This window comes from Protopterus annectens, chromosome 10.part0 (genome assembly GCF_019279795.1).
Source record: "Protopterus annectens isolate FY-2018-M chromosome 10.part0, PAN1.0, whole genome shotgun sequence".
Taxonomy (NCBI): Eukaryota; Metazoa; Chordata; order Ceratodontiformes; family Protopteridae; genus Protopterus; species Protopterus annectens.
In genome coordinates this window covers 636,356,362-636,383,861 of record NC_056744.1, presented here as the reverse complement: position 1 = coordinate 636,383,861, position 27,500 = coordinate 636,356,362, and the positions used below count along the sequence as shown (strand labels likewise).

The 27,500-nt window shown below is 38.1% G+C and overlaps 1 protein-coding gene across 2 annotated transcripts in view; it reads left to right on the top strand.

Annotated features, from left to right (window-relative positions):
- The window catches only part of GLIS1 (GLIS family zinc finger 1), a 1,802,806-nt gene that overhangs the window by 235,573 nt on the left and 1,539,733 nt on the right, over positions 1–27,500 (top strand). The gene's annotated exons all lie outside the window — the stretch shown is intronic.

Sequence of the window (27,500 nt, the reverse complement as noted above, 5' to 3'; positions counted from 1 at the left end):
CAGTTGTGTCATTTTACCAGAATTAAAGGACTAGTAAAAACACATTTTTACAAGGTGACGGGAACCTTCCTCTTTCTGGAGCTCTTATCAGTTACCATAGTGGTTGAAATAAACACAAATTCAAAGAGGTCTGATCTGTAAATCCTATTTATCTTTTTATGTAGACATAGCAATTATGTAGAAAACATGTGGTATGTCTGTCATCACCCAGCCATGCAGAAATGGATACAGTAAGACCAGATAGATAAACATCAAAAATATTTCTGTGTAGCCCAGGAAGAGTTTTCAGCTTTCCTTCAGAAATGTTTGTTTGCAGTGACAAACAAGCTTAGAATGCAATCAGACTCTAAAATGTGTTTCTCTGTGTTTGTATGTATAACATGCAAAGAGCTGAAATTCTGACAGAACTTGTTGGCCTGATATGTTTTTTGCACATTGTATGATTACTTGCCTTTTTTTTTGTAGTGATTTATTATTGCTTAAAATGCATGTAAAATGTGAGCTTCCAAGTCAAGGTAGCAGAGAATGAACAAAATGTATTTTCTCTTTTACAAATGATCCCTTAGTCTAACCTTTAACAGCATCAGAGAAGCCACTCCACACATGGATGGTTCAATGGGACTTACATGCCTCTGCAAAATGTTTATTTTAAATGTTGTGCTATTTGCATATCCACAATCATATGTGTTTTAGGCCTTTTTTGTAGTCAGTCTAATAGGTTTCCTGCTAGAGGGATAGGTTCCTAAGTCAACATATTCATAGCCTGTGGAATAACTCTCCACAACAGGTCAAACAAAGTTCTGCTTTGTTTGTCCTTAAGGGTAGTCCTGACAAAATGATGAGTTGACAAGAATTTACACCAGGCTTATCATGTATGACCCTGTTTGATTTGAGAGATGAGCAGTATTATGTGTATGTAAAGGGTGGCTGGAACTATTAAGAATTTGTATTTAAAGGTGTATCATGGCTAGATATCTTATGGTCCATGGGATCACTTGCCTGATACATTCCTATGTTCCTCTCCTGAAATGTATCAGCTGTCGTGTCGACAAGGCATGCATTTTGAGTCATTATACTAGACTTTACACACATACACACACACACACACACACACACACACACACACACACACACACACACGCGCACACACACACACACACACACACACACACACATATGCACACCCATGTTTGTGAGTGTCGGTAAGGATCCTTCAGTATTTATTTTGCAGATATACAAATTTAGAATACGTAGGGCACAGCAATGGGCCACATACTTCATAAAGTTTTACCTGTATATGAAATTCATTACCCAGACGTGCACTGGAGACTATTTGTTTCTCATTATGGAATGGTTCTTTGTCTGACATTATTGTGATTTTGTGTTTTTAGACCATATTGGAGTTTCCCATAGCCTATAAATACTTTGTAGAGGATAACTTTATACTGTCACTGGAGGACATTGTGTACCTTTTTATGTTCTGGCTGGGAGGTGTAATGCTCCAGAGTTAGGTAGCTGCAGCTACAGTGCAGTCTCATATTATGAGACAGCCTTGGTGGACCATAGGTCTACCTTTTAATTGTACTGGCAATGTGTTGATATACTTGTGGTCATCTGCATGCTTTCAGACCACCATAAGCAGATCCTATACACTCTTACATACGTCACACCCTGCCCTGTTGTGCTACAGATTGTGAAATGAGCTTTTTCTGTTAAGTTCCTGCAGAATAGCCCTTTGCACTGCATAGCGTGTCTATAGCTCTTACTGTAGATAATAATTCTATTGCATTGGGATATATTTTCTCAATGAGTACCCCAGTCCACCAGCCAGGTATTACACTCATATTGCATTCTCCTGAATTTTCCCTTTAAGTTAAATAACATTGGGAAACTAGTTCTGTTTTCATTGACCCCACAAATTAAAAACTGCACTTAAATTCCATTTACCACACTTAAGCTCAGTATCTTATGTCTTACTGTGTAAGTCCTTAAATCACAGCCAGAAAAGTGCATGAAAGAAGATAGCCAATGTTAGTGGCAGAAGCCATTTTACCCAAAGTAGAATGTGAAACTTGAATTTTCCTTTTATGTTCTGCTTTTTGGGGACTGCAAATTTATTCTCCTATTCTTTATGGCATTTCAAAAATTCCATCTTATTTTTCCACTCAAGCAGTTTAGTCTGTAATTTTTTTTTTTTGTATTTTTCTGTAGTGTTTATAATATTCTCTGTTGCAATGAAAATATTACACTTACAAGAGGGCATACATATCTCTGGCTTAATGTCTACTGTGATGCCCCCACTCTGGGCCAATAATCAAGGAGCCTGAATCCTCATCACTGGCACCGGGTGGTTACTATCCGACATTTTAGGATACCAGACATGTTAATGAGGAATAGAATTGACATTCCTCTTCATAGTTTCTCCTCTGTGGCTTGACCTGAAATAGAATTAACATGTATCTGTATCACTCAATGTCTCTACTAAAAGTTTCAACTTTTGAATCATCAGTGTGTTATATTCTGTTGATTCTCTTGGAAATTCCACAGGCCTAAATGCTTTCTAACAAAAAAGACCCAATTAACATCACAGCTGCCTAACTTACAAATATATCAAGTTAATATGTCATGTTCATGTGGTGAACTTCTCCTGTAGATGTACGATTCTTTCAGCCCTGGAAATTGCCATATCTTTCTTTTGGGCTTTACTGTCCCATAGCTGGCCGTCCATTGAGGACTCAGATTTTGAAACCAATTGCTCTGATATTGAATATGCATGTGGTTTTGACCACCCAGCCTTAGAAGTCTAGGCTTTGATACTCTTCTGCATCCTGAGAGTCATGCTTTTCACGTCTTTAGAATCTTGGAAATTCAGTGCTTAAAACTAGCTGGCACATCCCATCCATAATCAAGAAAAACGTAAGGATGATATTATGCTCAAGCATTTTCTGAACCTCTCCTCATATCCCAGATTTGTAGTAAAACTTCTAAAAGTTTTTGAGCTTTGAGCCATGCACACTGCCATTCCTACTGTTATCATTTGCCCTGTTGAATAATTTAAGGTGTTTAGACTCTTATTAAAACTTAAAACATCTTTATTTTGGTGACGACGTCTATAATACATTGAAGAATCTTAACACTTACATCTGCAAAAAAGGAGGGGATACAAGAACAAAATAAGAAATATACTTTATATGATGAAAAATTCCAAGGCAGAGAAGAATGAAGTACTGGAACTGTTCTTATTGTTGCAAATGACACTGAGAATGAATACAGGAAACATGTGATGTCACTTTATGTGTCTGTGGGGACCAGAAAACTGTAATACTTGTGAAATCCAGTAGAAAAAAAGTATATGCAATGTACATGATTATAAAAGTATTACAAGATCATTTTAATTCTAAACATTGTCTGGTAGAGAGATGCAGGTTGGAATTTCCTAACATTATTGAGTCATATTGTTGAACTGAGAAAGTCATTCCAAAGCAAAGATGTTGCAGAAAGTGTTGAGTATCAGGACTGTATGTGCAATAAATCACAAAGACATACAAAGAAAGTTATTTTCAGAAAATATGGCAACATTTGAAAATATGCTAAATACTGATTTAATGGTGGGAGCAGCAAATAACAATACATACAATTTGATAGACTACCTTTTGAAGTATGTAGTAATAGGCAAGAACAAAAGAACGAAAGAGTGTGATCATGATCACAAGAATATGGACAACAGTAAAGTTACTGCATTTTATATGTGCCTTCGTAAACAGCACACAATGACCAGGAATCACAGTGATATGGTACGTATATGTGTAGTATATGTGTGTGTGTGTGTGTGTGTGTGTGTGTGTGTGTGCGCCTGTGTGTGTGTGTGTCTGTCTGTCTGTGTGTGTGTGTGTGTGTCTGTGTGTCTGTGTGTGTGTGTGTGTGTGTGTGTGTGTGTGTGTGTGTGTGTGTGTGTGTGTTTGTGTCTGTGTGTGAGTGTGTGTGTGTGTGTGTGTGTGTGTGTGTGTGTGTGTGTGTGTGTGTGTGTGTGTGTGTGTGTGTGTGTGTGTGTGTGTGTGTGTGTGTGTGTGTGTGTGTGTGTGTGTGTGTGTGTGTGTGTCTGTGTGTGAGTGTGTGTGTGTGTGCACCTGTGTGTGTGTGTGTGTGTGTGTGTGTGTGTGTGTGTGTGTGCGTGTGTGTGTGCGTGTGTGCCTGCCTGTGTGTGTATACCTGTGCCTCAACAAGTCACTGCAGGGCTTTTCTACTGTTCACTGAATGCAAACTAGATGAGGTTGTATATGGCCAAGTTCAACTCACTGAAACTGAATACTTGGATTAATGTCTTCTACAGGAAATCACTACTAGTGTGGTTTCTAAGTGTTCACCAGCAGTTATTCCTTCTTTTTTTTTTTTTTTGAGAATTCTCTTTTCTTTGTGTCATGCAATCATTAAATGACTATCCATTTATCTATCTATCTATCTATCTATCTATCTATCTATCTATCTATCTATCTATCTATCTATACATTTGGAGGCAGGTTGGGAGGGGGGGGGGGGGGGCACTGGCAGTTAATTTTTTTGTGTAAAATTCTCCACCATTTATGCTTGGCAAATTGGTTCCTTCCTGACCTGTACTTCATAACACATTGCAGTGTGTAGTAGGTATGAATATATCCTTGGTAACAATATGGACAGTTGCTGCGCTCTGATACTGAAATTGAGGCAAGCCTGAACAACTATAAGCCAAACAATGCAGAACAGAATGAGTGGTATCCTTTGGAGTAAGGTAGCAGTCACATGATAGCTAGGGCGGGTTTCATAATACTCAAAGGCAGCAGGTTGCATAGCAGTAGCTGGTACGTGGTAGGACAGGCAGTTGGCAAGTGACACATTGTAACATAGTAGTAACTTAAAGCACATTGCAAACACTTGCTGTCAGGTATTCAGTCACATGGGCACATATTGATTTCATGCAATACATACAAAGAGGAGTATAGGATAGTAGAACTGGGAATATAACAAGAAGGGGTACATACAAAAGGGAATCATAAAGGAAGACAAAAGAAGAGAACATCAACAGCAAACAGTACAGACAAACAAGGGTGGAGGGGTGCCTATCAGGAGGGAGAAACATAGGATGGATAGAGACAAACATAAAGGTGGACAAATGATGTGACAGTGTGGTAAAAACACAAAGAGTGACCTGTTGTACAATAAGATGGAGGTATACATAACTAGGGATAGGGTTTGTTATGGACAGCATGTTGGCTGCTGACCAGGAGGGACGGATGCCATTTTGATCTAGAAGATGACTCCGATGGGTCAAAGCGCTACTGAATGAGGTAAAATCCTGCTCTAAAGACCTGTTGAGAGGGGTCTACCAGTCAGTTGCATATACAACACACTCTAGGAGGAGCATGATGATGGCTACTCAGTAGGCCATTGACCATCATCCACTTTCTGCATCTCCTGCCACACTGACAGCTGGGCTGCAGCAGGAAATTAAGCTAGGCTACCTGCGTGGGAGAGATCAGAACCCTCACATGGTGAAGTACTCCCAGAACCCTCATGAAGTGAGCTACTCCCAGCCCTCCCAACTATCATAGATGTAGCCACAGTAGCAGGGGGTTAGCTGCAACTGATGGGTCTGTTGCTCCTTGCCAGCATGAACTACAGGAAGAAGACATAATGAGAAGGCTAACAGAACTCAAGATGTCCTGCAGATGGTGCAATTAATATATTACAGGTTAGCAGGTAATTTTAAACTGAGCATGCTGTGCTGTAAGGCTCACCTGCCTCCTTTGGCAACCAACTGACTGACCTCCCACTCTACCCATGCTGAAAGGCACAAGGGATGAAGCAGCCATCACTCACAGGTGTAGGTGTAGGTGAAACACAGGTATACATGTAAGGCTACACTCCTACATATATGTGCATGATTGCACTAAGTTACAGACCCACATCTATCTGCAAGGTAGCAAAAGTCTGATATAGTGCCCAAAGCTCTATAACTGAATAGCAGTAGCCCACAATAGGCAGCAGTCCAACTGCAATGACAGAAAGACAAACAACAAATACAGACATAGTTTCCCCAATATATAGTCTACCTGGTATGTCCCGGTATCTGTCATAAGAAACAGCTTTTATTAGGAACTCTGCTCTGAATAAAAGGAAAAAAGTCAAAATTTCACTTTGAAAAACAATATCAAGTGCAAATACTTACTATACCATTCTGGCCTTTCCTACCTAATCTGTGCTTCCCACTGCAAAAGGTCTTTAGTTTCAAGGTGTCATGTCTTATCATAACAATCTCTGCTTTGCTTATTGGTCATGGAGATGTCTGTGGCCCCAATCACTATCTCAGACAGGTCAAACCAGGCATCCACCTGTTGCAATGGACCCTGATAGGGTCCTAGCAGTTACTCCCTGAAATGGATATGCAGCAGGTAGCATGCATAGTATGCCATCATCTGCACATTTCACCAAAATATAGTGATTCATAGACATTTATGGCCACATATGAATCTATGCTGTACAAACTGTTATTTACATGTGGCTTAAACATACATTCCGCTATTTTAAATGTGAAAACACACACTGAAAATGGAGCAGCAACATGTCTACATTATTTTGAAGAAAATGTTTTGTAGCAGAGAAGCAAGATTTTGAGAAGAAAGATCCCTGAGGAATTACATAGTGCTGTGCAATAAAGTGTGTTAGGAGGTATAGCTATGGTGTGATGTATTTACCCTTGAACTGTAACAGTGTATAGATACATATATTAGTCTGTAATGTGGTATCTTGCAACTTGTAGCTGCATTTAACCCATATACATAATATACTTAGGTGAATAGCTACACTGTAATTGATGAAAGACAACCTGTTAGGACGGCCTACCTCAGTAGTGTCCTATATGTCCTACAAAGATATTCTTCGAGCTTTATGCTATGGGGAACACCTAATGTGGGCATATCATGTTGGACCCCACCATCATAGCACAAGAGCCATCTGTAATATCCTGACATTCCATCTATAAGTATGCACATCTGTCCTTACCACTGTTCTGGGGTATCATTGCAGGACCCCACTGTATATAGCAGACCATGACATATATGCACACCTATTGTGTTTCTACCCTGTCCACAGTTCTACAGTTGTGAAGAATGCTTTCATCTCTTTTTACACAGATTGTGTTTGTTTCACTTTTCATTTTTTTCTGAGAAAGGTCACAGATAGACATGTGAATTCTAACAACAAATGTATACTCATAGGTTCATAGATTAGTACTAAGCTAACTGCCCTTGCGAGCCATTTTAAGCCTAGCCAATTATCCCTTGTGAGACTGGAACCCTGCCCCTTGTGTTTGTAAGGCAAACACTTTAACCATTAGGCCACCCTCCCAACCCCAATAATTAGGTTTATAGATTAGTACTAGGCTAACTGCCCTTGCAAGCCATTTTAAGCCTAGCCAATTATCCCTTGTGAGACTCAAACCATGTACCTTGTGTTTATAAGGCAAACACCTTAACCATTAGGCCGCCCTCCTCATGCCACACTTTGTCTTTTTCTCTAGTTTCCTATAGCTGTTTTCACTAGAACTCTGTAATTAGCAATAAATAAATGCATGAGAAGGGAAAGAAATGCACAACAACAAACATTTTTTCTGGGTAATGAGAGCAGTCAGAGCGCAACAGTGTATTCTAGCTCATGTTGTGCTAGCAGCAGTGTTGAGAAAGGTTTACCTTAAGACTGAAGTGCTGATGGTGTGCAAGTGCTATTTTGACTGGGCTGCATAGTCCTCCCAGTGTGAATTGTAGATTTGGAGTTTGTGTGTTATTTCAGAGGCCTTCTGCTTCCTTGCATCAATTCCAAACACAAATTTGCTAGCTCCTCCGATACAGAAAGATGAAGTTATATAACCATGACTCAAATGGTTGTTTGAACTGATATGGAAAAGATAGGAATGATGTGACTATGTTGGCTCACCTATTTTGGGGGGAGGAGGATAAGGTCATGTGCTGGGTCTGTAAAATTTCTGGTGGACACCAGAGGGTCACACAGTAGAGCTGCTTGCAATGAACAGTGCATTCTGATTATGTATACATGGAGGTGAATACATACATCATAATGGTGTATTGCACAGCAACCCCTTGGACACTTTAGGCTTGTGCAGGAGATGCAAGAGCTAAATTAAAAATCCCTGATATGTTAGTGCTAGGATGCCTGCTCCCATTTCTGGCACACTAAACTGTTTGTCCTGGGAAGCAAATGGACCATAGCAGTTTAACCTCAACCTTCCATCTCCAAAGTGTGGAACACTACCTTTCATAATGTGGCATGGGCAAAATGTGGAACACTTAATAACTGCTTACTAATAACTTATGAACAACCTCAACTAGGAAACCCTCAGGATGATTAAAAGAAGTCCTTTTGATGAATTACTATAATTCAATATTATCTACCATTGTTATCAGTTAAAGTTCCTATCACTGAGAATATGACAGACCCTTTCAGTATAGAACTATGAGGAACATTGAGTTTTTAAGACTTAAAATGAGGAATGCTCCTCATAATGAGTTGCACTTGAAAGGTAAGCTTTTGCTCCATGACAAATGAGTCATGCATTGGTCAAGAGGGCAGGGTTTGATAGTCAGCAAGGGTTTTTTTGACAGAAATAAAAACACATTCAAACACAAATATGCCCTCTTACTGGCTTCCAATATCCTGTCTCCACATTTAAACAAATGCCACTAGTATTTTTGCTGTAGTGCATTGTTCATCAGCTGCACTTTGTGAGTGGCAAGTTGGATTTTTTTTCAGTATTAGTGTTTGTGTGTTGATTTATGATTATCATTTTAACCTGCCAAGATTGTCACAAATTTCAAGAAATAATTGTGTTCATCTGATGTTTATCCACAGGATTAAGTCCATTATGACTAGTTTGTTTTGTATATGTGTCTTTTTTTAGACTGCAAACAACTTAGAACAGATGCTCTGTTATCATTTGATTTTGATGTGTGTGTGTTATTCATAAAAAAACAACATAATTAACCTTGTAAAAATGAACCACATTTGCCTCTTTTTTTCTTTTGTTAGCATTGTGGTATGCACATGGGTGTTTGTGTATGTGTGTATGCATGTGTGTCCATAGGGACATGTTTTATGACAGTTAAAAATATTTTCTGCACTGAAACATTGGCATCCCTGCAAACCAGAGTGGGTTGAGGTGGTCTTAATAGTGTTTTCTCAATAAACAGAGCATATCAAAATATTACATGGAATTTCATATTGATAGCATTACCTATAAATCTACAGAGTGATTTGCTTATACACCATATGTTATACCCACATGGCTGTCATTTTATGTGAAAACATCACTTGTCTCTACTCCAGAGAGATGCCTGCCATCTATGGTTCATACTGTGCAGAGGCATGAAATCATACAATAATCAGAGCAATCCCACAAATCTTACAAGAATGTGCTCTTCACTGTGCCAAAGTATACTCATTTCTAAATATTGCTTCTGAATAATGTGTTTATCTTGCATTTACTTTTTTCCAGGAATGTTAATCTGAATTAAGTGAAGTTTAAAAGTAAAGGTTTATAATGCATAATCTTTACTTTTGTAACACTGTGGTTTAACACTGAAAGGAAAATTATGAAATGTAACATAAATACTTTATTTTACAACAGGCACATTAGATTTTATTTAATAAGGGCCCTTAAACTTTTTATAAAATTAATTGCATGCGTAGATCATTATTTATTTATTTCACATTTGTTAACCAGGTTAGTCCAACTGAGTTTGCAAACAAACCCATTTTCAATGGAGACTCGAGGGGAAAAGCCCCAGCAAACATAAGTAAAAATAAAGTGACAATTTACAAATATTAAATAATCACAATGCAAAATAATTGCAAAAAAGAAAAGGTTATTAACTTACTTGCATTGCATTGATAGTAAGCAACCCATTTTCTGGGGAGACCCAAAGGGAAAGAGCCCCAGCAAACATAAGCAAAGATAAACATACAGGACAAACACTACTAAAAATAACAATGCAAATACAAAATTAATTATAAAGAAAAAACAAAAGAAATAATTATGAACATTAAGGGTTGCACTGATAGCAGTGGTCTAAATGTACTACATATAAGAGTAAAAACAAAAAGATAATCGTTGTTCAAAAGAAGGAAAATGTACAGAGATTACAAATATAAACCACTCAAAGTTCACTTTTTGCATCAGATCTGGTGAATGCTACTGTAAGGAATGATAAACATAGCTTGAGCTTGGCAGATCCAGAAGCTGCAAACATAATTTGCACATGCTATAACTTAATAATCATTGAGTCTGTACAAGTCATTTAACCTCTACCAAGATTATTAGTTGTCTCTGAAAATACTCAACAGTAGCTACTGGCCAAATTTGTTTACGAGAATAAGCAAACAGTACACTTAAATACAACTTTTGTTTCACAGATATGAACTTTTAATTAAATCAGGAAACTAGAATACACATCTGCCTTCTTAAAGTAGTTCCATTTAATTTTCTATAGACAGTTATACATAACATTTATCCATTCATTTTTAATTTTACACTTTTCATAAAAAACAGTTATTCTGTTGCCTGTTTGCTGCAGCTGATATGTGTACATGCATGCTTAAGTGGTACATTTACATTCATCTGCACATCCTAGAATTTCTCATTCAGTTTAGTTTTTTCTTCCAAAACACATTTTTATTAGGTCCACTGTCAGGTGACATAATAGTAACCATAAATCTTGGAGTCAACAACATAACTTCGTAGAATTCATAAAACTCTTCAAATTTTAGATCAAACAGTTATTTCCTTCATGTGCTGTACCACTGTAGTGTTGTTGCCTCACAGCAAGAGGTTCTCCCATTCGATTCTCGGCTGGAATGCCTTCTGTGTGGAGTCTGCATGTCCTCCCCCCGGTCGAGTGGCCTCCGAAAGACATGCGTGAATGGCCGTGCCTTCGTTGAAGGTTGGACGTCGGCTGGCAACTCGGCACCATAAAAATCGACTGCCAATCATTAGTGGACCGGAGTTCCGCTGTGGCGACCCCTAACCAAGAAAAGCCGAAAAGACAAACAACAACAACAACACTAAATAATAACTACCTGAAAAATCAGTATTTTAAATAAAGTAAGTCATAATTATCATTGTCAGACTCTAATAACAAATCATATCGCTCTAGTCATTAAATACAGAAAACTGGTAGGTTATTTCTGTAAGGATTCAAATATTATCACTATGGATTCATAAGAAGGATCTAATAAAACAAAGTTTCATTTATTATTTTTGTTGCTTTGACATAATTAAAAAATAGCTGGCAACTGAAAAATGTTTGTAAAACTGTATTGACCACCTTCCTCTTGTCAGGGTGTTGAGTAGCCCTAACACAGCTATAACCACTTTGACCACTTAAAATGACTCTTCAAGGGCTTATTGACATAGTAACCACTATAACCTAATATTAGTTTATTTACCTCCTACATTGATTAATTCATTAATCTGTTTCACAAAATTAGGAGATTCCTGTGATTTTACATACAAGAAATACTTTTCAGTGCTACCAAAAGAATGAAGCATTTTTTTTCAAGTTATTCCTTGTTTTGTATGCTGAGTGTTATACAACTCTCACACAACAATAGTTACCTCACTACATTGAAAGTAAGTCCTCATATGTCGGATAACACCTTGACGTTTCTTGCCTCAAACAAATTCCTCGGGTTTAGGTCAGGTCCAGAAGAGTTGTTCCCACCAGCCTAAAACGTCCTCCTCATACATCTAACTTGTAGATGTACAACTTGATCCTCATACATCTAACTTGTAGATGTACAACTTGAAACAATATGAGCTAGCTGAAGTGGTGTAAGGAAAAAGGTTTGTGACTAGCTCTCCAGTTAATACTCTGCTAATGTTGACATTCAAACTTAAAAAAAAAACTCTTTGCCAGCTAACTCTGTCTTTTTCTCCTCTAGTAGTAGTGATTAATCTAGTAAATTTTCTCACTGTGCCCAGAAATTCATGCATTTTGCCAGGAAGCCCTCATATGAAGCAGTCACTAGAATAATAGACTTCTTCATTGAGGTCTTACCCTGAATTAAGTCTGATGAATGAGTTAAGATTTCGGAATTGACATCCCATTCTTTGTGCTCTGAAGTAATTGCATGGTGTAAGTGAAAATACTTATAAAAAATACCCCTCTCATTCAGTTTAAGCCAAAGAGATAACTACATGAACATGTTCAATAGGAAGGTTGACCTGTTAAGCAGCATTACGTATTACGTAAGCATTACGCTTATGTGTTTTGAAAAATAAAACAGAGCATGGCATCTCTATATAGGGATATATTTGATTGCAGATTTATAGTCTGCTCAATGTGCTTAGTTTCTGTATCTGATTCCTGAAATAGTAAAATAGCACTGTATGAGCCAGGCTTTTTCTCATAAAGTCTACAAGTAGGTTGCAGCTCTGGAAGTGTTTATGCTGTAGTTGTGTGCATCTCAGGACTTTAGTAAGATGTGAGAGGGTATAGTTTATTGGAAGATAATTATACTGAAGTTCTACTGTGTTATACTAAAGAGGAATAACCAAATCTTGATTTAGGGAACTAGGTCAGTGAACTGTGTGAAGACCAATAAAATAAATAAGTAAATAAACGAATACATGAATAGATATTTTTGCCAACGCTAAAGTATAGCACCTTGGGGAAGATTGCATTTGGTTTTAGGTAGAAGCGGATACATTTTGGCATATGTTTTGCTCCCTTCAGTCTGAGAAGCCAAGTGATTTCCATTCTTGTAGGAGTGATGCTACCAACAGCCCAGGAGTGCATCACTGTTTTTGTACCATGACTGATTTCTGGTAATATGACATCTGACACAACAACTGGAATGAATTAATAGACTCAACAAGAACTGTGCATCTTATTTTTAAATGAGTTTAAATTACCAACATTTTTTTATAGAATATGATATTTTATTCTGCCGTTGAAAAGTCATGTGTTTGAAAGGGTTCCTTTTAATTCTGAAACTCATAACTGTGATTCAGTGAATTATGGAATTATGAAAAAAAGAAAAAAATACAGTAATACTGGAGAACAATGAATGTTGACAACAACTCTTCTCCTTTTCAGTTCTTTGTTTGCAAGGAGAAAGCCCCCTTTCACCCCCAATACTTATATATACTGTCTGATCATCATACCTCACAGAAGAGGGAATGCTTCCAAACAGAGTCATCTCAGACTTATTATATGCAAGATGGCATCATTGTACACTCAGTCTTACTGTTTCATGATTTGCACTAATAATTTATGGAATTACAATTATCCTTTCACAGCTATGATATGTCTTAAAATGATCAATTCTATGGAACTGTACCAAATCAATACTATACCCCAGTATAGGTAATGAATTTCAGTCTAAAATACGTTAACATTTTAGCACACTCATTTGTTTCTAGCTGTAATGCTTCACAAATTTCTGTCAATTACTCAAAATCCAGGTTTTAGTTAAAATGTATACAGTGATGAAACTGTATGTATCTCTGTTGTATTGCTAAATGTATATTTTTCATATTCTAGTTGCTGGAAAGGAAACCAAATGAATAGCATTAGACATACATTAAAGACAGTAAATTAAATGAATTTTATTAAATATTAAGTGCCTTAAAATCAAGACTAAGCGGACATACAAAGCTTCATGAAGAAATGCTGAAATGCGTGATTAACATTAAAGAAGAGCCCAGGCTGATAGAAAAATGAATCAAAAACCTTTGTTTTGTGGTGTGGCAGCTGTACTCCCTGCTCCTTACAAATGTAGGCGCTGCAATTCCAGCTCATTCAACTAAATGTAGCAACCCCAAGGTTACACTGCCTTGTAGGAAAGGTACTATTTGATTTTGCTGTAGACAGTGCATGAAAGTTCACCCCTCCTTTCCCCACAAAAAAACTGCATCCACTTTAAAAGTTTTTAAATTTCTGTATCTCCTAGTTTTTGCTGCACAAAAGACATGAAGAATACTCAGTCACAGGTAATGTACCTGTACTCATCAGGTACAGAATGCTGAGTAACAGGTCATGTACCTGTCCTCATCATGTACAGAATGCTCAGTTACAGGTCATATACCTCTCCTCATCATGTACAGAATGCTCAGTCACAGGTCATGTATCTATCCTCATGAGGTGCAGAATGCTCAGTCACAGGTCACGTTATCCTCATCATGTACAAAATGCTCAGTCACAGGTCATGTACCTGTCCTCATCAGGTACAGAATGCTCATTCACAGGTCATGTACCTATCCTCATCATGTACAGAATGCTCAGTCACAGGTCATGTACCTCTCCTCATCAGGTACAGAATGCTCAGTCACAGGTCATGTACCTATCCTCATCATGCACAGAATGCTCAGTCACAGGTCATGTACCTATCCTCATCATGTACAGAATGCTCAGTCACAGGTCATGTACTTATCCTCATCATGTACAGAATGCTCAGTCACAGGTCATGTACCTATCCCCATCATGTACAGAATGCTCAATCACAGGTCATGTACCTATCCTCATCATGTGCAGAATGCTCATCACAGGACATGTACCTATCCTCATCATGTACAGAATGCTCATTCAAAGGTCATGTACCTATCCTCATCATGTACAGTATACTCAGTCACAGTTCATGTACTTGTCCTCATCATGTACAGAATGCTCAGTCACAGGTCATGTACCTGTTCTCATCATGTACAGAATGCTCAGTCACAGGTCATGTACCTGTTCTCATCATGTACAGACTACTCAGTCACAGGTCATGTACCTGTCCTCATCATGTACAGACTGCTCAGTCACAGGTCATGTACCTATCCTCATCATGTACAGAATGCTCAGTCACAGATCATGTACCTCTCCTCATCATGTACAGACTATTCAGTCACAGGGGATGTATCTATCCTCATCATGTATAGACTACTCAGTCACAGGTCATGTACCTATCGTCATCAGTTACAGAATGCTCAGTCACAGGTCATGTACCTGTCCTCATCATGTACAGAATGCTCAGTCACAGGTCATGTACATGTCCTCATCATGTACAGAATGCTCAGTCACAGGTCATGTACCTATCTTCATCATGTAGAGAATGCTCATCACAGGTCATATACCTGTCCTCATCATGTACAGAATGCTCATCACAGGTCATGTACATGTCCTCATCATGTACAGACTACTCAGTCACAGGTCATTTACCTCTCATTATGTACAGAATGCTCAGTCACGGGTCATGTACCTATCCTCATCATGTACAGAATGCTTATTCACAGGTCATGTACCTATCTTCATCAGGTACAGAATGCTCAGTCACAGGTCATGTACCTGTCCTCATCATGCACAGAATGCTCAGTCACAGGTCATGTACCTATCCTCATCATGTACGGAATACTCATCACAAGTCATGTACCTGTCCTCGTCATGTACAAAATGCTCAGTCACAGGTCATTTACCTGTCCTCATCATGTACAGAATGCTCATCACAGGTCATGTACCTGTTCTCATCATGTACTGAATGCTCAGTCACAGGTCATATATCTATCCCCATCATGTACAGAATGCTCAATCACAGGTCATGTACCTATCCTCATCATGTACAGAATGCTCATCACAGGACATGTACCTATCCTCATCATGTACAGAATGCTCATTCAAAGGTCATGTACCTATCCTCATCATGTACAGAATACTCAGTCACAGTTCATGTACCTGTCTTCATCATGTACAGAATGCTCAGTCACAGGTCATGTACCTGTTCTCATCATGTACAGAATGCCCAGTCACAGGTCATGTACCTGTTCTCATCATGTACAGAATGCTCAGTCACAGGTCATGTACCAATTTTCATCATGTACAGAATGCTCAGTCACAGGGCATGTACCTGTCCTCATCATGTACAGACTACTCAGTCACAGGTCATGTACCTGTCCTCATCATGTATAGACTGCTCAGTCACAGGTCATGTACCTATCCTCATCAGGTACAGAATGCTCAGTCACAGATCATGTACCTGTCCTCATCATGTACAGACTATTCAGTCACAGGGCATGTATCTATCCTCATTATGTATAGACTACTCAGTCATAGGTCATATACCTATCCTCATCCTGTATAGACTACTCAGTCACAGGTCATGTACCTATCGTCATCAGTTACAGAATGCTCAGTCACAGGTCATGTACCTGTCCTCATCATGTACAGAATGCTCATCACAGGTCATGTACATGTCCTCATCATGTACAGACTACTCAGTCACAAGCCATGTACCTCTCATTATGTACCGAATGCTCAGTCACAGGTCATGTGCATGTCCTCATCATGAACAGAATGCTCAGTCACAGGTCATGTACCTATCTTCATCATGTACAGAATGCTCATCACAGGTCATATACCTGTCCTCATCATGTACAGAATGCTCATCACAGGTCATGTACATGTCCTCATCATTTACAGACTACTCTGTCACAGGTCATGTACCTCTCATTATGTACAGAATGCTCAGTCATGGGTCATGTACCTATCCTCATCATGTACAGAATGCTTATTCACAGGTCATGTACCTATCTTCATCAGGTACAGAATGCTCAGTCACAGGTTCATGTACCTGTCCTCATCATGCACAGAATGCTCAGTCACAGGTCATGTACCTATCCTCATCATGTACAGAATGCTCATCACAGGTCATGTACCTATTCTCATCATGTACTGAATGCTCAGTCACAGGTCATATACCTATCCCATCATATACAGAATGCTCAATCACAAGTCATGTACCTATCCTCATCATGTACAGAATGCTCATCACAGGACATGTTCCTCTCCTCATCATGTACAGAATGCTCATTCAAAGGTCATGTACCTATCGTCATCATGTACAGAATACTCAGTCACAGTTCATGTACCTGTCCTCATCATGTACAGAATGCTCAGTCACAGGTCATGTACCTGTTCTCATCATGTACAGAATGCTCAGTCACAGGTCATGTACCTATTTTCATCATGTACAGAATGCTCAGTCACAGGTCATGCACCTGCTCTCGTTATGTACAGAATGCTCAGTCACAGGTCATGTACCTGTCCTCATCATGTACAGACTACTCAGTCACAGGTCATGTACCTGTCCTCATCATGTATAGACTGCTCAGTCACAGGTCATGTACCTATCCTCATCATGTACAGAATGCCCAGTCATAGATCATGTACCTGTCCTCATCATGTACAGACTATTCAGTCCCAGGGCATGTATCTATCCTCATCATGTATAGACTACTCAGTCATAGGTCATATACCTATCCTCATCCTGTATAGACTACTCAGTTGCAGGTCATGTACCTATCGTCATCAGTTACAGAATGCTCAGTCACAGGTCATGTACCTGTCCTCATCATGTGCAGAATGCTCAGTCACAGGTCATGTACCTATCTTCATCAGGTACAGAATGCTCAGTCACAGGTCATGTACATGTCCTCATCATGTACAGAATGCTCAGTCACAGGTCATGTACCTATCTTCATCAGGTACAGAATGCTCAGTCACAGGTCATGTACCTGTCCTCATCATGCACAGAATGCTCAGTCACATGTCATGTACCTATCCTCATCATGTACAGAATGCTCATCACAGGTCATGTACCTATTCTCATCATGTACTGAATGCTCAGTCACAGGTCATATACCTATCCCCATCATGTACAGAATACTCAGTCACAGTTCATGTACCTGTCCTCATCATGTGCAGAATGCTCAGTCACAGGTCATGTACCTGTTCTCATCATGTACAGAATGCTCAGTCACAGGTCATGTACCTATTTTCATCATGTATAGAATGCTCAGTCACAGGTCATGCACCTGTTCTCATCATGTACAGAATGCTCAGTCACAGGTCATGTACCTGTCCTCATCATGTATAGACTGCTCAGTCACAGGTCATGTACCTATCCTTATCATGTACAGAATGCTCAGTTACAGATCATGTACCTGTCCTCATCATGTACAGACTATTCAGTCACAGGGCATGTGTCTATCCTCATCATGTATAGACTACTCAGTCATAGGTCATATACCTGTCCTCATCCTGTATAGACTACTCAGTCACAGGTCATGTACCTATCATCATCAGTTACAGAATGCTCAGTCACATGTCATGTACCTGTCCTCATCATGTACAGAATGCTCAGTCATAGGTCATGTACATGTCCTCATCATGTACAGACTACTCAGTCACAGGTCATGTACCTCTCATTATGTACAGAATGCTCAGTCACGGGTCATGTACTTATCCTCATCATGTACAGAATGCTTATTCACAGGTCATGTACCTATATTCATCAGGTACAGAATGCTCATTCACAGGTCATGTACCTGTCCTCATCATGCACAGAATGCTCAGTTACAGGTCGTGTACGTATCCTCATCATGTACAGAATACTCATCACAAGTCATGTACCTATCCTCGTCATGTACAAAATGCTCAGTCACAGGTCATGTATCTGTCCTCATCATGTACAGAATGCTCAGTCACAGGTTATGTACTTGTCCTCATCAGGTACAGAATGCTCAGTCACAGGTCATGTACCTATCCTCATCAGGTACAGAATGCTTAGTCACAGGTCACGTACCTATCCTCATCAGTTAAAGAATGCTCAGTCACAGGTCATGTGCCTGTACTTATCAGGTATAGAATGCTCAGTAACAAGTCATGTACCTGTCCTCATCAGGTACAGAATGCTCGATCACAGGTCATGTACCTATCCTCATTATGTACAGAATGTTCAATCACAGGTCATGTACCTGTCCTCATGATGTACAGAATGCTCAGTCACAGGTCATGTACCTGTCCTCATGATGTACAGAATGCTTAGTCTCAGGTCATGTACCTATCCTCATCATGTACAGAATGCTCAGTCACAGGTCATGTACCTGTCCTCATTATGTACAGAATGCTTAGTCTCAGGTCATGTACCTGTCCTCATCATGTACAGAATGCTCAGTCACAGGTCATGTGCCTATCCTCATCATGTACAGAATGCTCAGTCACAGGTCATGTACCTATCCTCATCATGTACAGAATGCTTAGTCACAGGTCATGTACCTGTTCTCATCATGTACAGAATGCTCAGTCACAGGTCATGTGTCTATCTTCATCATGTACAGAATGCTCAGTCACAGGTCATGTACCTATCCCCATCATGTACAGAATGCTCAATCACAGGTCATGTACCTGTCCTCATGATGTACAGAATGCTTAGTCTCAGGTCATGTACCTGTCCTCATCATGTACAGAATGCTCAGTCACAGGGCATGCACCTATCCCCATCATGTACAGAATGCTCAATCACAGGTCATGTACCTGCCCTCATGATGTACAGAATGCTTAGTCTCAGGTCATGTACCTGTCCTCATGATGTACAGAATGCTCAGTCACAGGTCATGTACCTGTCCTCATCATGTACAGAATGCTCATTCACAGGTCATGTACCTGTCCTCATGATGTACAGAATGCTTAGTCTCAGGTCATGTACCTGTCCTCATCATGTACAGAATGCTCAGTCACAGGTCATGTACCTGTCATCATATACAGAATGCTCAGTCACAGGTCATGTACCTGTCCTCATGATGTACAGAATGCTTAGTCTCCGGTCATGTACCTGTTCTCATCATGTACAGAATGCTCAGTCACAGGTCATGTACCTGTCCTCTTCATGTACAGAATGCTCAGTCACAGGTCATGTACCTGTCCTCATGATGTACAGAATGCTTAGTCTCAGGTCATGTACCTGTCCTCATCATGTACAGAATGCTCAGTCACAAGTCATGTACCTATCCTCATCTGGGTAATACATCCTGATTACGTTTTTATATCATCAAGTCTTAGTGTCTGTCAGAATGGACTATAAGATAAATGGATGGCAATTTCAATATATCTTAATTCACATGCTTCTTACAGCAGCTACAAAACCTTTGTATCCAATACAAGTTTAAAACTATTTATTTATGATTTATTTGAAGTTTGTTAACCAGGTTAGAGGGAAGATACAGGACTTTTTTCAACCTCTTTCCAGGCCACAAGGCTATATAAAACAGAGTGGACAGATTAAAACATATAATGTAAACATCACAGGTATATATTTGCAAACGCATTAAGCGCACTGTTTGCAAGTTTGTATGTAGCAAGCACATTTAGTCATGTTTAACAAGTGAAGTTAGACTTTGCTAAATGTCTCAACAAGTAATAATGGAATAGGAGTCTAAGATGGGATATGTTTGTTTCAATATGTAAAAGGTAAATATGTAGCCAACACATTCAGCAAACTTTACAAATTTTACAAATGATCTGTTTCTCAACTAATGCTGTCAAATAGGAAGATAAGTAATATGTAAACTGATTAATGTACATGGACAGCTTTTTTTTTGGGAGGTGGGGTAAAGTGGTAAGTAATAAAAGCTGGCCTATAAAATATCAATGCTTAATATTGAATATTCATTTTTTTAAATAACATTTTATTAATTCCTGGGGTATTACTTATTTTTTTGAATAGAGTGATGTTTGGAAATCAACTCTTCCAGTATGAAGTGTGACTTGTGGAAGTGTTTAGTGTTTGATTATCTTTTTGAAAATCGGGGAGCTTGACTCTAGAATGTTAATCTTCTGAATGCTGAGCCTAATGCTAAACATATAATCAGACTGGCACTTCCTGAGCCAGTTCCATGTGATCAATATTCCCCCTGGATGTTATGGCAAGGCCACCAAATTTTTTGCACAATCTATAGTTTTGCTGTAAATCGTCAGTGGCCTAAATGCATGTCTAAACTAATCTAATGTCATTTTGAAACAAGGATAGTCTATATATAATATATATAATGTAATATAATATAATATAATACAACACAATATAACTGGTAGCTCGTGGGAGTGGTAAGTATTTCTGTCCTTTCCAATGCCGCGTACATTGTGGTCACTGGTCCTCTGTTATGCCAGGAAAGGCTGTAATTTGGCTATAGGGCAACTTAAGATTTAAAATGTTGCTTGTGTGTATGGAGAGGGAAAGGGAGAACATGCACATAAATTACAGAGCAAAGAGGTAAAGAGTGAATGTTTGTTTAAAACACAGAAAATGTGTCGGTATTGACCATAGACTACCTCTGCAAAACAAGTTCACTTAATAAGGACAGATGGGGCAGCTTGGGATTAACATGGCTAGGCTTGTAAGGGCTCTGTGGCCACTAGCCTAGTAACCTCCTATGAACCAATGAACCTATGTTTTGCAAACATTCTAGTAGAATTGGCTGTCTTATCATTTTTTTTCATCTTTTGTGAATTTGTCTTGTCCCATTCGTTTAAAGTAGTTCAAATGTTTTGGATGATAGCTAAATGAAGTAACTGGAAACTGGGCATATACTTCATTAACATGTCTGATCTACTGTTTCATTCTCAGTGCTGTTTCTTGCATTCATGTTTTTATATGCTTTACTTCTGTTGCACACTGTGTTAATGTCCTTGTATTTTGTGCTTTCTTGTGAGTTCTGTGTTCTAAACACTATGTCATTTACAGTCCCTCAGTGATGCACCCTTTCTTTTCTCTGTTTTTTTGTTCTCTCTAGCTGAAAATTTGGTAGGATTTGCAACCTCTTGCGGATGGTCTGACAAAACAATTTTCTACTGTACTTTTTGATGACTTTGCCTTGAAAAGTGAGGCTTTATTGTAATGTAAGGCACAGTATAAGCAAAACTACATTAACTGTTGACTGCATAATTAAACGGAATGAATGCACTCATGCTTAAAAGGAGAGTATTTACTAACGTTGCATGTGTTTAGATGTGCATGTTTGAAAACTACAGGGACACAATTGTCAATGGAACTTGGAAAAAAGCCTGTATTCAAAATGTGTACAATAAACAACCAAGATCTGAATGACTTTTATAATTGCTGAAATAATTTATTTAGGAATAGTTTAGCTGAGTAGAACAATATGTTGATCAAACTGGTGGTTATGTCAAAATACAAAATATTAAAAACATTTGTAATAAAATGACAATAATATTTTGTTCTGCTTGCTAGAGTTGTTTTGCAAAACATCTGGATGGGTAACCACTAAAAGAGTGAGTTTCACCATAGGTATGCCAAACACAAGGCTTTTCCATTTCAGATGTCATTTTTAAAGCCAAATTACTATGACTTTTTAAAAGGAACATTGTCAATTTTTATTTGCATTTCCTGAGTGTTATTTGAATTATCTGTCCCCAAAGAATTCATAAAGAATAGAACATTTGTGTAAATATTCATGTTAAAGCTGTATTACAATATTTAGTGTTTTACAAACATAACCAGCTGCTAAGAGATATTGCTGTAGTTTGACAGCACCTGATGTGGGAGTGGTACAGAAAAAAAAACATCCAACAGAAACAATCAAACAGTACAGAAATACTACAATCACTATAGAAGTGTCTAGTTTCATATACTATCTAGTTATACTTTGGGTTCAAAGATAAACACAGAAATGCAGTTTAACTAATGTTTACTTATTTGTTGTAAACAATATGATTTCATTTTTCATCTGCATGGTATATATTGGTGACTTGTCAGTTATAAATTTTAGAAGTATTCTGGCTGAATCAGCAGATTTTTGTAGTACAAAGATGTATTGTGTGAGCTTTAATTACAGAATTCACTTTTATTAGATGAGTTTTACTAAATTTGTTCTAGGCTTGCATTCGCAGTACAAGTCAGTAACAAACTCATATGGAACAAATACTATTTTTAGTGATACAAGGCAGATATAACATAGGCTGGAGCGAAGCTAAGCAATAATCCAGGTATGACAAGGTATAACAGCAAATCAGAAATGGCATCAATGCATTTATATTTAATAGTGTTATTAGAACATATATCACAGGCCATAATCTGAAAGAAGAAAATTAATTTCCATCCAGAACATATACAGTTATTAGTATTAACATGTAATTGTTATTGTTAACATTTTAGTATATTCATGGCTGTTGTGTAGTCTGAACATATTTAACAGAATGTGTAGATAAGTCTATTCAAACAGACATCCCCTAAAACATAAGTAGAAGCTCTTCACATGAATGACATGCTAAACAGAAATTTATGTCCATAAGGAAATGCTAGAACAAGAAAGTAATCATGGTTGCAATGACGAAATGCCAGAACAACTTTCACTTCCCAAATAACTCCACAAAATGAAGATAACAGTCAGTACAAAACATCAACAGTATAATATAAAAGGTTATGCAAATAAACGTCAAGTTTCAGTAGTCGTGGCAGGCTGGTAGTAAAGCAATCAAACTCAATGAAACCCATGTTTCATCCATAGACAGCTATCTACAGTCATCTATGGACAATTAGCTCATCAAAAAACAAAGAAAACAAACAGAAATGGTTAGCAAACTGTAAGTGTAGTTTTATTCAGGTAGGTATAAAATGGGTCACTCCCAAAACATAACAAAACATCCTAAGTGTGCTGATATCTTATGGTACTTTTCACAAAAATGGAAAAAAAAAGTTCATCTGGTAAATCTTTAAGATTTTATTTTTCATTTGTCAACCATGTAGGTAGACTAGTCCAAGGACCATTTTCAGCCATAACCTGGGCCAAGTGGCAAAGGCACAATAGGTAACGAAGTTCTAAATCTTACTATTTATAGCAGCAGATTGACAGAATACACATAAATGCAAGCAACAAAAATAAATACATTGGATTTCAATTATTTTATTTTATATCTGCTAACCAGGTAATTGGCCTGGTAGGAGGACCCTTTTTAACCATGACATAGGCCAAATAGGCAAAAACAATGCAAAATTTAACTTCTGCCAGATAAGGAAAGATAATATAACATTCACCCTGGGCCAAATAGGTAAAGACAATGCAAATGTCAACATGCATGATGCAGAGAGTAGCACAGTTTAAAGCTTTACAATGCAAGGTTTGCAATTCAGCAACATAATTACTGATCTTTTACAGTAAGTAGAACATAAATACATATAATATATGGCTATATGCATACAATATGAAAAAGAGAATGCAGTAAGTATATGTAACAGTATCATGCCTAGAGAAAGCAATAGGAAAGGATCACCCTTTCTAAGTGTTCATAGTTTGTCAATCATTAATGCAGAATATCAAATAATTAAAGCCGATATAAATCATATCATAGATTGTGGATGGAATTCATAGTCATTGCACAACTGCGACAGGGTTATTTGCAATATTTGCGAATAAGTGTAGCTAGGGCACGATTCATGCAGGCCATTTATGGTAATGTGCAATGCCTGAAAATTAGTGTAAGCAAATTAATGGTAATGAGATGTAAATGAGAAATTTTGTAAAGCAGTGTCTACTAATGAAGTGTTGTTATGATTCATAATCCAATAGGCATGCTATATGTGCATTCATTCTTAAAGACATTGCTGTGTACTTTGCAATCCATGAACTACATGTGCATAAACACTTACATAACCCCAAATTAATTATTTCCCCATCAGTATTTTGCTTAAGTATACACAAGCATTCAAATGACATCAATAGAAGTTATTTCATCCAGTGACCTCTTCAATAGTTTGCTCATGTATGCACAAATACTTTAACTGTTACCAAATAAAACATTCCCCTATTGACCCCTTCAATGGTTTATCCATGTATGCAAAAGCATTCCAGTAACAATAAAATGAAGTATTTTCACCTAAATTTAGCTCCACATAAATCCATTTTTCCATGGTTCTATCACACATTATTCATGTAATTTTGTGTTTTACATGCAAATGAGGCTCTTTTACAGTTTCCTCCAAGAATCAGACTAATATGCCAGTGTGTAAGATGCCTAATCTTCAGAGTAACTCTCGCCTAAAGCTTATTGCCTTAAGTATGTTACACTTTTGCTGTAAGTAGGTTTGTTTTCCAACATGCCTCCTTGTTTCTGTAGTCAGCAGAGTTCACATATGTTGCCTACGCTAACATATCCACATAGCAACACTATTTGTGGACTGTCACTATGCACCAGTGAAGGGGAGGCCTAATGAATACTGCCCTTTGTAGTAAGTATAGAGTCTAAGTCAGTAGCACAGATAGAAGTTCATATTAGTATTACATCAATTCTTGTGTAACTAGACACCTCTACCAAATTCCCAACATCACAGATCTCAAAGGTTGCCCAGTAGAAAGAAACACATCCTTTAAATACTTAGTTTTATGGCTAGACCAGTCACCTAACTTCCAAAGCCACACTGAAAACATCAGGAAAAAGAAAGACCTTTTGTTCTGGTCTTGGAAAATATTCCCTTTCTCTCCAGACCAGCTAGAGCTACAACAGGCAAAGGAATTCTCCTTGCTGAACTTGAACATGGGCTCCCCATCATAGCCACAGCCTCTAAAAAAGCTGATCCACTCTTCAGTCCGTTGAAAACAAAATCTGCTGATTCATATCCAATCCCTCCCCTTACGAACACCACTGCATCACTCTCTCCAAGGCCAAATGGCTACCAGTCTCCTACGGGCTGAGCTATTACTAGGGTTTCTTGTTTTCAAATTACTTCAAACAGATGACTTCCCATCTTTTGCAGCAAAACTTCATAATAAAACCATCCCTACAACCTCCACAACCTTTCTCAATTAACTCCTTCACTCCATGCACCCCAAACTATACTGCACTGTACCAACCATTCCTTCTACATTCTTGCACCCAAACTCTGGCACCCCCCCAACTTAAAGAAGTCTTCTCTCTCCCCAGCTTCAGAACTCAACTCAGAAGACACAATCATCAAAAATCTGACTGCAAGTACTTTTCAGCTGGACACATAATCGAACTCCCTCCTCACCTGCATCACTTCTACTTTGATCCTCTGTTCTCATCTGCAGCTTCCCTCTCATGTTTACTACTAAAATTAATTCACATTTGATTTTCTACTCTGCTAACATTATTTATAAATTGTATCAATTATCTATGTGATTATCTACCTTCTGTGATTCCTCTGTGTTTGTGAATCTGTTCACCCAGCCTGTACTTGTTAATGTTCTGTCGTGATCATTGTACGAAAAAGGTAAACAAGCTAAAATAAATAAATAAACAATTAAATACCAAGTTAAAAACATTTATTTACATCCTATTACCACTAAAGGTGGCATGTCAACATTGAAAAATAATTTTAATATATACAAGCATTAGCTTTCTGAAACTTAGTATTGTCTGTTGAGAGCTGTGTGCTATATTAAAGCAACAGGAATTAATTGTGCATGTGCCTTTCTAAGTAGCAGTATAAACAGAAGTTGTTTAGGTTAGTTCCGAGTGCACCCCAGAACACATAAAGTGCTACATTTGGTAGGCTGCCAACATCTAAGATAAGATACATCTTTAAAATAGACCATATCAATATTAGTCACAGTATGTATTGCTTCCAGGAAAATGTAAAATGCATTTTAATGCAGTTATAATACAATTCTGAGAACAAATTGTTTTAGTACAAATCCAAGAACCATTTAAGTCCTTTTGTTCCGATGAATGGACTTCATCAGAATCATATTAACAATGGTGACACAACCATTGCAGTGGCCAACAGACAAGTAAAGATCCTTTGATGATACACAATAACGGTAACTTCTGCTTTTGGAACTATTGCTGAGCATGAAAAGTACTCATTTCAGTTAATGTTAGAACAAAAATTGTAAATAATGAAGCGATCGGGAAGAGGTGAAATGCCATCAGTCAATGGCAATGTGTTAAGCTACAGTTGATCAATGATCACAATTGTGAAAGATAAAGTGAATCCAATGTGTAATGTGAAAGGCTCTGTGCCAGTGAAAGCTACAATTATTACTGAGCATTAGTTTAATTATTGAAATAGAAAAGTTACCGATGGTTTGGTTAGAAGATCAAAATCAGCGTAATATACCTATTTGCCTTTCGTTAGTGCCCGCACAAGCTCAAAGCCCTTTCAGTGATTTAAACGCTTGTGGAGGTTATGAAGAAAATGATGAGTATGATGAAGAATTTGTAGCCAGTAGGGGCTGGTTCAGTTGCTTTAAAGTGAGTGCAGATTTGCACAACATTAAAGTACAAGATGAAGCGGCAAGTGCCAATGGAAGTGCTGTATATGCATTTCCTGAAATGTTGAAAAAAATCATTGAGGAGGGTGGTTATACATCAGGCCATATTTTTAATGTAGATGAAACAGGGTTATTTTGGAAAAAAATGCCTGAAAAAACTACATTTTGATAGAGGAAAAAAGTGCACCAGGACATAAAGCATCAATGGATAGGCTAATGTTATTGATTGGAGGGAATGCATCCGGGCAATTCAAGCTACAGTCTTGGCTTGTGTATTGCTCCCTATATCTGACAACACTTAGAAGTACCATTAAGGCAGCCATTCCCATTATTTGGAAGGCAAATTCAAAGGCTTGGGTTACAATTGCCATCTTTGAAGACTGGTTCTTGAACCATT